The 13,426-nt window shown below is 34.4% G+C and overlaps 1 long non-coding RNA gene across 1 annotated transcript in view; it reads left to right on the top strand.

The window, feature by feature from the left end:
• Nucleotides 1-12,037, top strand: part of LOC134911579 (uncharacterized) — a 56,856-nt gene extending 44,819 nt beyond the window's left edge. Inside the window, exon 3 of the long non-coding RNA XR_010176693.1 lies at nt 11,993-12,037. This is a non-coding gene — a long non-coding RNA (uncharacterized LOC134911579). The remainder of the gene's footprint in view (nt 1-11,992) is intronic.
• The last annotated feature ends 1,389 nt before the right edge of the window (nt 12,038-13,426 follow it).

The following is a 13,426-nucleotide window of genomic DNA, read 5'->3' as shown; positions in this document are numbered from 1 at the left end:
TGCGCACTGGGGGCTTTGAAAAATAAAACTGGGCAGGTAGGGAATAGTCGTTTAGTTGTATCTGAGAAAAGGTACAGACATGTCATTTTGTAAGAAGACTGAGAAGAGCATGGATAGGGACATATAAGATAGTCCAGTGCATCATATGTGACAAATTGATATAGATTTTTAGTACTGTTGCTGTATTGTTGTCTACATGTAATATTTTCACTACCTATTATGAGTTTTAAAAATTGAAAGAAGGATGTGCGGTGTTTGAATACACTTTAAACCATAAGATGGCTGTTATGTTTTGGTATATGTAATTGGACATATGTGCTGAAAGAGATCTGATAGTGGTCCTATACTGTACCATTCAGAATAAATATGGAACATTCCAAATTCAATTACTGCAATGTATGTGGATTTAGTATACTTTACGAATAAAGCAATGAAAAATCTTTAAGGTTCCATAAACTGTTAAAGTGTAGTTGAGGAGGCAAGCAGAGATGGAGCCATAATCTATACTTTGATGACCAGTAAAAAAGGTAATTGTGATAATTCAGTCATTTGAAACATCTACCTATTGTAAAAAGAGCATTTAAGAGACATTTTAGGTTATCAATCTAGCATTTATAGAAGCTGTGGATTGCCAATTATTCACTAGCAATTTTAATTTTGTGACACTATTCAATAACATGAAAAAACTTCAGTGCCAAAGATACAGAAAAAAATATTTTATTTAATCTAAAAGGAAATCCTTTTTGTAGAAAAATTTCAATATGCACTGTCACTCAATCGTTAACAATTTCTTTTGCAGAGACACAAGTGAAAAAAGCTGAAGAACCAGCAAAAGAGAAGAAAGGTAAAAATATGCAGTATTTTAACTTTCCTGAAGTGTTTCAGGACAATTGACTCTAGCTCAAATTTATCTGGAACCGGTAATAGGGACTTTGGGAAGTAGATGGCATTCACTGTTACAGTACAAATCTAAAAAGCGCAATTCTAATTTAAATCTGTACTGACTCTATGTCAGACCTCGATTGCAAAAGATGAGTTAATGAGGTATGAAGATGATCAATAAAGTTCCTTGTTATTTGTGAGGGCTTGGACCCTGATAAACAAATTTAAATTGTAATTATTTTATAAATGAATTCTCCACTGTGGCACTATTATTGAGAGGAATTTGTTGTTAAGTAGTTATCTTATAGAAATCCTACAACCTCTTCACTATTATAGACATTGATTGTGATTGGTATAGAAAAAAGCTATTTTCTTGACTGATATGTTAATTTGAGCATATGCTTATAATAATTAATTATAGTGACCCATTGAAGCCAATACAGCACTTATTTTTGAGCTAAACTCATGGAACATAGCATTTATGATAAAAGGCAGATAGTACATCACTCACTAGTCATCTCTTTTTTAGATTCCCTAGTGAAAAAACATGAGGAGCCAGCAGAACTAAAGACAGGTAACCATATAAAGTATCTTATCTAGATGAGAAAAAACAATACCCAACTATTAACTAAAATGTTATGATGCTTGAGACCCACTCATTGACAAATTTATTTTCAGAAAAACAGGTGAAAAAACTTGAAGAACCAACAAAACCAAAGAAAGGTAACCCAATTCATAACCTTACATGTCATGCTTATGGTAGAAAAAATTTAATTATGAAGAGTTAAGTCAAAAACTTTGATTCCTTAAAATAAATATATCACCAGGTATTTTAATGCAATTGTGTTATTCTTTACAGTAGTGCCTCTTGTTAAAATATAGGCCCTCCTTTACAAAATAGCCTTTGCTAACAAAGAACATTTTCCTCACGTGATTCATTTCACCTGTACTAGTGAAGTTTATTCACATTTTTTATGTACTATACTCTATCCTGATCAACATTACTTCTGTTCTCTCCAACTAAACTTGGTGTTTTAGAAGGCATTGGGGGTCATTCCGAGTTGATCGCTCGCTAGTTTTAGCAGCCGTGCAAATGCTATGCCGCTGCACACTGGGCGGTAAATTTACTGAGATGGGAGTTCTATTTAAGATGGGATGTTGCCCATAGCAACCAATCAGATTCTACATCTCATTTATCTGGCACCTTCTAGAAGATAATACTTGGATTCTGATTGGTTGCTATGGGCAACATCCCATCTTAAATAGAACTCCCATCTTAGTAAATTTACCACTCGGAGTGTAGTTTAGCTTAGCAGAAGTGCGGACGGTTGTATTGCAGAGTGCCTGCAATTTTTTTGGGGATTGTTTCTGAGTAACTCAAAACCTACTCAGCACTTGCAATCCCTTCAGACTATTCAGTTCCGGATTTGACATCACAAACCCACCCAGCGTTTGCCCAGCCATGCCTGCATTTTTCTGCACACTCCCTGAATACAGACAGTTGCCACCCAGAAATGCCCACTTCATGTCAATCACTCTGCAACAAGCAGTGCGACTGAAATGCATCACTAAACCCTGTGCAAAACTATATCGTTTGTTGTGCCCGTACGTCATGCGTGTGCATTGCGCCGCATATTCATGTGCAAAACTGATGTTTTTTAGCCTGATTGCTGCGCTGCGAACAAATTCAGCAAGCGATCAACTCAGAATGACCCCCATTGACATAGATACATAATACAATATATAGTCAAGGATAAAAATCTTTTCATTTGACTTGGACTAAGGTCTTCCTCAACACTTGCACAGCATATGGGGGCCATCTTGTTTGCCAAGATTAGGCAATCAATTAACTTAAAATGCTCTTTTGTGGAATGAAAATTCATAAACACAATAAATATTTGAATAAATATTTGCAAATGATTCTCCTTACTGTATGCCAAAAGAAAAAATGGAAAATTATAGGCCAGTACACATTAAGAATAACAGTAGAACTTGCCCAAATGGCCTGGCTGCAGATTAATTGGGAAGAAGTGGTATCAAATATAAAATGGACAGAATTGGCTATGTTTAATCAAAGAGTCTGTAAAGTGTGAAGTCCCTTTGCTATCTTTCTACAGCTAATAATGGACTACACAATACATACAGAATTTTGATTGATTTAATTGTCTTTGTCTTAATATGATTATATTTTGGATTGTTATGATACATAACTTTTTAACAGATTTGTTTTTTTTCAGTTTAAAATCTAAATATATAAATGAACTGATTTTAAAATACATTCCTCAGATTTCATCAGCATTATCTATTTTTGCATGGTCTATGCCAGTTATATAATAATATTTTTCAAATTTAGAAACACCAGAGAAAAAGCAAGAAAAAGAGTCTGTAGAAACAAAGAAAGGTAAAAACATAGATGGTTTGAAAAAGTACATGATTGGCTTAATGGCTAATGGGTTACATTCATTAATGGTGAATACTGTGATAATACAGGAGATACTTAAATATCAAATATGTATAATCGAAACAGCTTTACCATTAGTGTAGGAAATGCGCACTGGGTGCTATGAAATATAAAACTGGGCAGGTAGGGAATAGTCGTTTAGTTGTATATGAGAAAAGGTACAGACAAGTCATTTAGTAAGAAGACTGAGAAGAGCATGGATAGGGACATATAAGATAGTCCAGTGCATCATATGTGACAAATTGATATAGATTTTTAGTACTGTTGCTGTATTGTTGTCTACATGTAATATCTTCACTACCTATTTTGAGTTTTAAAAAAATTGAAAGAAGGATGTGCGGTGTTTGAATACACTTTAAACCATAAGATGGCTGTTATGTTTTGGTATATGTAATTGGACATATGTGCTGAAAGAGATCTGATAGTGGTCCTATACTGTACCATTCAGAATAAATATGGAACATTCCAAATTCAATTACTGCAATGTATGTGGATTTAGTATACTTTACGAATAAAGCAATGAAAAATCTTTAAGGTTCCATAAACTGTTAAAGTGTAGTTGAGGAGGCAAGCAGAGATGGAGCCATAATCTATATTTTGATGACCAGTAAAAAAGGTAATTGTGATAATTCAGTCATTTGAAACATCTACCTATTGTAAAAAGAGCATTTAAGAGACATTTTAGGTTATCAATCTAGCATTTATAGAAGCTGTGGATTGCCACTTATTCACTAGCAATTTTAATTTTGTGACACTATTCAATAACATGAAAAAACTTCAGTGCCAAAGATACAGAAAAAAATATTTTATTTAATCTAAAAGGAAATCCTTTTTGTAGAAAAATTTCAATATGCACTGTCACTCAATCGTTAACAATTTCTTTTGCAGAGACACAAGTGAAAAAAGCTGAAGAACCAGCAAAAGAGAAGAAAGGTAAAAATATGCAGTATTTTAACTTTCCTGAAGTGTTTCAGGACAATTGACTCTAGCTCAAATTTATCTGGAACCGGTAATAGGGACTTTGGGAAGTAGATGGCATTCACTGTTACAGTACAAATCTAAAAAGCGCAATTCTAATTTAAATCTGTACTGACTCTATGTCAGACCTCGATTGCAAAAGATGAGTTAATGAGGTATGAAGATGATCAATAAAGTTCCTTGTTATTTGTGAGGGCTTAGACCACGAGAAACAAATTTAAATTGTAATTATTTTATAAATGAATTCTCCACTGTGGCACTATTATTGAAAGGAATTTGTTGTTAAGTAGTTATCTTGTAGAAATCATACAACCTCTTCACTATTATAGACATTGATTGTGATTGGTATAGAAAAAAGCTATTTTCTTGACTGATATGTTAATTTGAGCATATGCTTATAATAATTAATTATAGTGACCCATTGAAGCCAATATAGCACTTATTTTTGAGCTAAACGTATGGAACATAGCATTTATGATAAAAGGCAGATAGTACATCACTCACTAGTCATCTCTTTTTTAGATTCACTAGTGAAAAAACATGAGGAGCTAGCAGAACTAAAGACAGGTAACCATATAAAGTATCTTATCTAGATGAGAAAAAAACAATACCCAACTATTAACTAAAATGTTATGATGCTTGAGACCCACTCATTGACAATTTATTTTCAGAAAAACAAGTGAAAAAACTTGAAGAACCAACAAAACCAAAGAAAGGTAACCTAATACAAAACCTTACATGTCATGCTTATCGTAGAAAAATGTTAACTATGAAGAGTTAAGTCTAGAACTTTGATTCCTTCAAATAAATATATCACCAGGTATTTTAATGCAATTGTGTTATTCTTTACAGTAGTGCCTCTTGTTAAAATATAGGCCCTCCTTTACAAAATAGCCTTTGCTAATAAAGAACATTTTCCTCACGTGATTCATTTCACCTGTACTAGTGAAGTTTATTCACATTTTTTATGTGCTCTACTCTATCCTGATCACCATTACTTCTGTTCTCTCCAATTAAACTTGGTGTTTCAGAAGACATTGGGGGTCATTCCGAGTTGATCGCTCACTAGTTTTAGCAGCTGTGCAAATGCTATGCCGCTGCACACTGGGGGGAAAATTTACTAAGATGGGAGTTCTATTTAAGATGGGATGTTGCCCATAGCAACCAATCAGATTCTACTTCTCATTTATCTGGCACCTTCTAGAAGATAATACTTGGAATCTGATTGGTTGCTATGGGCAACATCCCATCTTAAATAGAACTCCCATCTTAGTAAATTTACTACTCGGAGTGTATTTTATCTTAGCAGAAGTGCGAACGGTTGTATCACAGAGTGCCTGCAAATTTTTTGGGGTAGTTTCTGAGTAGCTCAAAACCTACTCAGCACTTGCAATCACTTCAGACTATTCAGTTCCGGATTTGACGTCACAAACCCACCCAGTGTTTGCCCAGCCATGCCTGCGTTTTTCTGCACACTCCCTGAATACAGTCAGTTGCCACCCAGAAATGCCCACTTCATGTCAATCACTCTGCAGCAAGCAGTGCGACTGAAATGCATCACTAAACCCTGTGCAAAACTATATCGTTCATTGTGCCCATACGTCATGTGTGTGCATTGCGCCACATATGCATGTGCAAAACTGATGTTTTTTAGCCTGATTGCTGCACTGCGAACAAATTCAGCTAGCGATCAACTCAGAATGACCCCCAATGACATATATGCATAATACAATATATAGTCAAGGATAAAAATCTTTTCATTTGACTTGGACTAAGGTCTTCCTCAACACTTGCACAGCATATGGGGGCCATCTGGTTTGCCAAGATTAGGCAATCAATTAACTTAAAATGCTCTTTTGTGGAATGAAAATTCATAAACACAATAAATATTTGAATAAATATTTGCAAATGATTCTCCTTACTGTATGTTAAAAGAAAAAAATGGAAAATTATAGTCCAGCACACATTAAGAATAACAGTAGAACTTGCCCAAATGGCCTGGCTGTAGTTTAATTGGGAAGAAGTGGTCTCAAATATAAAATGGACAGAGTTGGCTATGTTTAATCAAAGGGGCTGCAAAGTGTGCAGTCCCTTTGCTATCTTTCTACAGATAATATTGGACTACACAATACATACAGAAATTTGATTGATGTGATTGTCTTTGTCTTAATATGATTATATTTTGGATTGTTATGATACATAACTTTTTAACAGATTTGTTTTCTTTCAGTTTAATATTTAAATGTATAAATGAACTGATTTTAAAATACATTCCTCAGATTTCATCAACATTATCAATTTTGCATGGTCTTTGCCAGTTATATAATAATATTTTTCAAATTTAGAAACACCAGAGAAAAAGCAAGAAAAAGAGTCTGTAGAAACAAAGAAAGGTAAAAACATAGATGGTTTGAAAAAGTACATGATTGGCTTAATGGATAATGGGCTACATGCGTTAATGGTGAATACTGTGGTAATATAGGAGATACTTAAATATCCAATATGTATAATCGAAACAGCTTTACCATTAGTGTAGGAAATGCGCACTGGGGGCTTTGAAAAATAAAACTGGGCAGGTAGGGAATAGTCGTTTAGTTGTATCTGAGAAAAGGTACAGACATGTCATTTTGTAAGAAGACTGAGAAGAGCATGGATAGGGACATATAAGATAGTCCAGTGCATCATATGTGACAAATTGATATAGATTTTTAGTACTGTTGCTGTATTGTTGTCTACATGTAATATTTTCACTACCTATTATGAGTTTTAAAAATTGAAAGAAGGATGTGCGGTGTTTGAATACACTTTAAACCATAAGATGGCTGTTATGTTTTGGTATATGTAATTGGACATATGTGCTGAAAGAGATCTGTTAGTGGTCCAATACTGTACCATTCAGAATAAATATGGAACATTTCAAATTCAATTACTGCAATGTATGTGGATTTAGTATACTTTACGAATAAAGCAATGAAAAATGTTTAAGGTTCCATAAACTGATAAAGTGTAGTTGAGGAGGCAAGCAGAGATGGAGCCATTATCTATACTTTGATGACCAGTAAAAATGGTAATTGTGATAATTCAGTCATTTGAAACATTCTACCTATTGTAACAAGAGCTTTTAAGAGACATTTTAGGTTATCAATCTAGCATTTATAGAAGCTGTGGATTGCCACTTATTCACTAGCAATTTTCATTTTGTGACACTATTCAAAAACATGAAAAAACTTCAGTGCCAAAGATACAGAAAAAAATATTTTATTTAATCTAAAATGAAATCAATTTTGCAGAAAAATTTCAATATGCACTGTCACTCAATCGTTAACAATTTCTTTTGCAGAGACACAAGTGAAAAAAGCTGAAGAACCAGCAAAAGAGAAGAAAGGTAAACATATGCAGTATTTTAACTTTCCTGAAATGTTTCAGGACAATTGACTCTAGCTCAAATTTATCTGGAACCGGTAATAGGGACTTTGGGAAGTAGATGGCTTTCACTGTTACAGCACAAATCTAAAAAGCACAATTCTAATTAAAAACTGTACTGACTCTATGTCAGACCTCGATTGCAAAAGATGAGTTAATGAGGTATGAAGATGATCAATAAAGTTCCTTGTTATTTGTGAGGGCTTGGACCACGAGAAACAAATTTAAATTGTAATTATTTTATAAATGAATTCTCCACTGTGGCACTATTATTGAGAGGAATTTATTGTTAATTAGTTATCTTGTAGAAATTACACAACCTCTTCACTATTATAGACATTGGGGGTAATTCCAAGTTGATCGCAGCAGGATTTTTGTTAGCAATTGGGCAAAACCATGTGCACTGCAGGGGAGGCAGATTTAACATGTGCAGAGAGAGTTAGATTTGGGTGGGGTGTGTTCAATCTGCAATCTAATTTGCAGTGTAAAAATAAAGCAGCCAGTATTTACCCTGCACAGAAATAAAATAACCCACCCAAATCTAACTCTTTCTGCACATGTTATATCTGCCTCCCCTGCAGTGCACATGGTTTTGCCCAATTGCTATCAAAAATCCTGCTGCGATCAACTTGGAATTACCCCCATTGATTGTGATTGGTGTAGAAAAAAGCTATTTTCTTGACTGATATGTTAATTTGAGCATATGCTTAATAATTAATTATAGTGACCCATTGAAGCCAATATAGCACTTATTTTTGAGCTAAACTTATGGAACATAGCATTTATGATAAAAGGCAGATAGTACATCACTCACTAGTCATCTCTTTTTTAGATTCACTAGTGAAAAAACATGAGGAGCTAGCAGAACTAAAGACAGGTAACCATATAAAGTATCTTATCTAGATGAGAAAAAACAATACCCAACTATTAACTAAAATGTTATAATGCTTGAGACCCACTCATTGACAATTTATTTTCAGAAAAACAAGTGAAAAAACTTGAAGAACCAACAAAACCAAAGAAAGGTAACCTAATACAAAACCTTACATGTCATGCTTATCGTAGAAAAATGTTAACTATGAAGAGTTAAGTCAAGAACTTTGATTCCTTCAAATAAATATATCACCAGGTATTTTAATGCAATTGTGTTATTCTTTACAGTAGTGCCTCTTGTTAAAATATAGGCCCTCCTTTACAAAATAGCCTTTGCTAATAAAGAACATTTCCCTCATGTGATTCATTTCACCTGTACTAGTGAAGTTTATTCACATTTTTTATGTGCTATACTCTATCCTGATCACCATTACTTCTGTTCTCTCCAATTAAACTTGGTGTTTCAGAAGACATTGGGGGTCATTCCGAGTTGATCGCTCGCTAGTTTTAGCAGCCGTGCAAATGCTATGCCGCTGCCCACTGGGGGGTAAATTTACTAAGATGGGAGTTCTATTTAAGATAGGATGTTGCCCATAGCAACCAATCAGATTCTACTTCTCATTTCTCTGGCACCTTCTAGAAGATAATACTTGGAATCTGATTGGTTGCTATGGGCAACACCCCATCTTAAATATAACTCCCATCTTAGTAAATTTACCACTCGGAGTGTATTTTAGCTTAGCAGAAGTGCGAACGGTTGTATCACAGAGTGCCTGCAAATTTTTTTGGGTAGTTTCTGAGTAGCTCAAAACCTACTCAGCACTTGCAATCACTTCAGACTATTCAGTTCCGGATTTGACGTTACAAACCCACCCAGCGTTTGCCCAGCCATGCCTGCGTTTTTCTGCACTCTCCCTGAATACAGTCAGTTGCCACCCAGAAATGCCCACTTCATGTCAATCACTCTGCAGCAATCAGTGCGACTGAAATGCATCACTAAACTCTGTGCAAAACTATATAGTTCATTGTGCCCGTACGTCATGCGTGTGCATTGCGCCGCACGTGCAAAACTGATGTTTTTTAGCCTGATTGTTGCGCTGCGAACAAATTCAGCTAGCGATCATCTCAGAATGACCCCCAATGACATAGATACAATAAATAGTCAAGGATAAAAATCTTTTCATTTGACTTGGACTAAGGTCTTCCTCAACACTTGCACAACATATGGGGGCCATCTGGTTTGCCAAGATTAGGCAATCAATTAACTTAAAATGCTCTTTTGTGGAATGAAAATTCATAAACACAATAAATATTTGAATAAATATTTGCAAATGATTCTCCTTACTGTATGCTAAAAGACAAAAATGGAAAATTATAGTCCAGTACACATTAAGAATACCAGTAGAACTTGCCCAAATGGCCTGGCTGTAGATTAATTGGGAAGAAGTGGTCTCAAATATAAAATGGACAGAGTTGGCTATGTTTAATCAAAGAGGCTGCAAAGTGTGCAGTCCCTTTGCTATCTTTCTACAGCTAATAATGGACTACACAATACATACATCAATTTGATTGATTTGATTGCCTTTGTCTTAATATGATTATATTTTGGATTGTTATGATACATAACTTTTTAACAGATTTGTTTTCTTTCAGTTTAATATTTAAATATATAAATGAACTGATTTTAAAATACATTCCTTAGATTTCATCAACATTATCAATTTTGCATGGTCTATGCCAGTTATATAATAATATTTTTCAAATTTAGAAACACCAGAGAAAAAGCAAGAAAAAGAGTCTGTAGAAACAAAGAAAGGTAAAAACATAGATGGTTTGAAAAAGTACATGATTGTCTTAATGGATAATGGGCTACATGCTTTAATGGTGAATACTGTGGTAATACAGGAGATACTTAAATAACCAATATGTATAATCGAAACAGCTTTACCATTAGTGTAGGAAATGCCCACTGGGGGCTATGAAAAATAAACTGGGCAGGTAGGGAATAGTCGTTTAGTTGTATATGAGAAAAGGTACAGACATTTCATTTTGTAAGAAGACTGAGAAGAACATGGATAGGGACATATAAGATAGTCCAGTGCATCATATGTGACAAATTGATATAGATTTTTAGTACTGTTGCTGTATTGTTGTCTACATGTAATATCTTCACTACTTATTTTGAGTTTTAAAAAATTGAAAGAAGGATGTGCGGTATTTGAATACACGTTAAACCATAAGATGGCTGTTATGATTTGGTATATGTAATTGGACATATGTGCTGAAAGAGATCTGATAGTGGTCCAATACTGTACCATTCAGAATAAATATGGAACATTCCAAATTCAATTACTGCAATGTATGTGGATTTAGTATACTTTACGAATAAAGCAATTAAAAATGTTTAAGGTTCCATAAACTGATAAAGTGTAGTTGAGGAGGCAAGCAGAGGTGGAGCCATTATCTATACTTTGATGACCAGTAAAAATGGTAATTGTGATAATTCAGTCATTTGAAACATTCTACCTATTGTAACAAGAGCTTTTAAGAGACATTTTATGTTATCAATCTAGCATTTATAGAAGCTGTGGATTGCCACTTATTCACTAGCAATTTTCATTTTGTGACACTATTCAAAAACATGGAAAAACTTCAGTGCCAAAGATACAGAAAAAAATATTTTATTTAATCTAAAATGAAATCCTTTTTGTAGAAAAATTTCAATATGCACTGTCACTCAATCGTTAACAATTTCTTTTGCAGAGACACAAGTGAAAAAAGCTGAAGAACCAGCAAAAGAGAAGAAAGGTAAACATATGCAGTATTTTAACTTTCCTGAAGTGTTTCAGGACAATTGACTCTAGCTCAAATTTATCTGGACCCGGTAATAGGGACTTTGGGAAGTAGATGGCTTTCACTGTTACAGCACAAATCTAAAAAGCGCAATTCTAATTAAAAACTGTACTGACTCTATGTCAGACCTCGATTGCAAAAGATGAGTTAATGAGGTTTGAAGATGATCAATAAAGTTCCTTGTTATTTGTAAGGGCTTGGACCACGAGAAACACATTTAAATTGTAATTATTTTATAAATTAATTCTCCACTGTGGCACTATTATTGAGAGGAATTTGTTGTTAAATAGTTATCTTGTAGAAATCATTCAACCTCTTCACTATTATAGACATTGATTGTGATTGGTGTAGAAAAAAGCTATTTTCTTGACTGATATGTTAATTTGAGCATATGCTTATAATAATTAATTATAGTGACCCATTGAAGCCAATACAGCACTTATTTTTGAGAGAAACTCATGAAACATAGCATTTATGATAAAAGGCAGATAGTACATCACTCACTAGTCATCTCTTTTTTAGATTCACTAGTAAAAAAACATGAGGAGCCAGCAGAACTAAAGACAGGTAACCATATAAAGTATCTTATCTAGATGAGAAAAAACAATACCCAACTATTAACTAAAATGTTATGATGCTTGAGACCCACTCATTGACAATTTATTTTTCAGAAAAACAAGTGAAAAAACTTGAAGAACCAACAAAACCAAAGAAAGGTAACCTAATTCATAACCTTACATGTCATGTTTATGGTATAAAAAATTTAATTATGAAGAGTTAAGTCAAAAACTTTGATTCTTTCAAATAAATGTATCACCAGTTATTTTAATGCAATTGTGTTATTCTTTACAGTAGTGCCTCTTGTTAAAATATAGGCCCTCCTTTACAAAATAGCCTTTGCTAATAAAGAACATTTTCCTCACGTGATTCATTTCACCTGTACTAGTGAAGTTTATTCACATATTTTATGTGCTATACTCTATCCTGATCACCATTACTTCTGTTCTCTCCAATTAAACTTGGTGTTTCAGAAGACATTGGGGGTCATTCCGAGTTGATCGCTCGCTAGTTTTAGCAGCCGTGCAAATGCTATGCCGCTGCACACTGGGGGGTAAATTTACTAAGATGGGAGTTCTATTTAAGATGGGATGTTGCCCATAGCAACCAATCATATTCTACTTCTCATTTATCTGGCACCTTCTAGAAGATAATACTTGGAATCTGATTGGTTGCTATGGGCAACATCCATTCTTAAATAGAACTCCCATCTTAGTAAATTTACCACTCGGAGTGTATTTTAGCTTAGCAGAAGTGCAAACGGTTGTATCACAGAGTGCCTGCAAATTTTTTGGGGTAGTTTCTGAGTAGCTCAAAACCTACTCAGCACTTGCAATCACTTCAGACTATTCAGTTCCGGATTTGACGTCACAAACCCACCCAGCGTTTGCCCAGCCATGCCTGCGTTTTTCTGCACACTCCCTGAATACAGTCAGTTGCCACCCAGAAATGCCCACTTCATGTCAATCACTCTGCAGCAAGCAGTGCGACTGAAATGCATCACTAAACCCTGTGCAAAACTATATCATTCATTGTGCCCATACGTCATGCGTGTGCATTGCGCCGCATATGCATGTGCAAAACTGATGTTTTTTAGCCTGATTGCTGCACTGCGAACAAATTCAGCTAGCGATCAACTCAGAATGACCCCCAATGACATAGATGCATAATACAATATATAGTCAAGGATAAAAATCTTTTCATTTGACTTGGACTAAGGTCTTCCTCAACACTTGCACAACATATGGGGGCCATCTGGTTTGCCAAGATTAGGCAATCAATTAACTTAAAATGCTCTTTTGTGGAATGAAAATTCATAAACACAATAAATATTTGTAAATGATTCTCCTTACTGTATGCTAAAAGAAAAAAATGGAAAATTATAGTAAAGTACACATT

The sequence above is a fragment of the Pseudophryne corroboree genome, chromosome 4, assembly GCF_028390025.1.
Source record: "Pseudophryne corroboree isolate aPseCor3 chromosome 4, aPseCor3.hap2, whole genome shotgun sequence".
Taxonomy (NCBI): domain Eukaryota; kingdom Metazoa; phylum Chordata; class Amphibia; order Anura; family Myobatrachidae; genus Pseudophryne; species Pseudophryne corroboree.
This window is presented reverse-complemented; position numbering and strand designations above follow the sequence as displayed.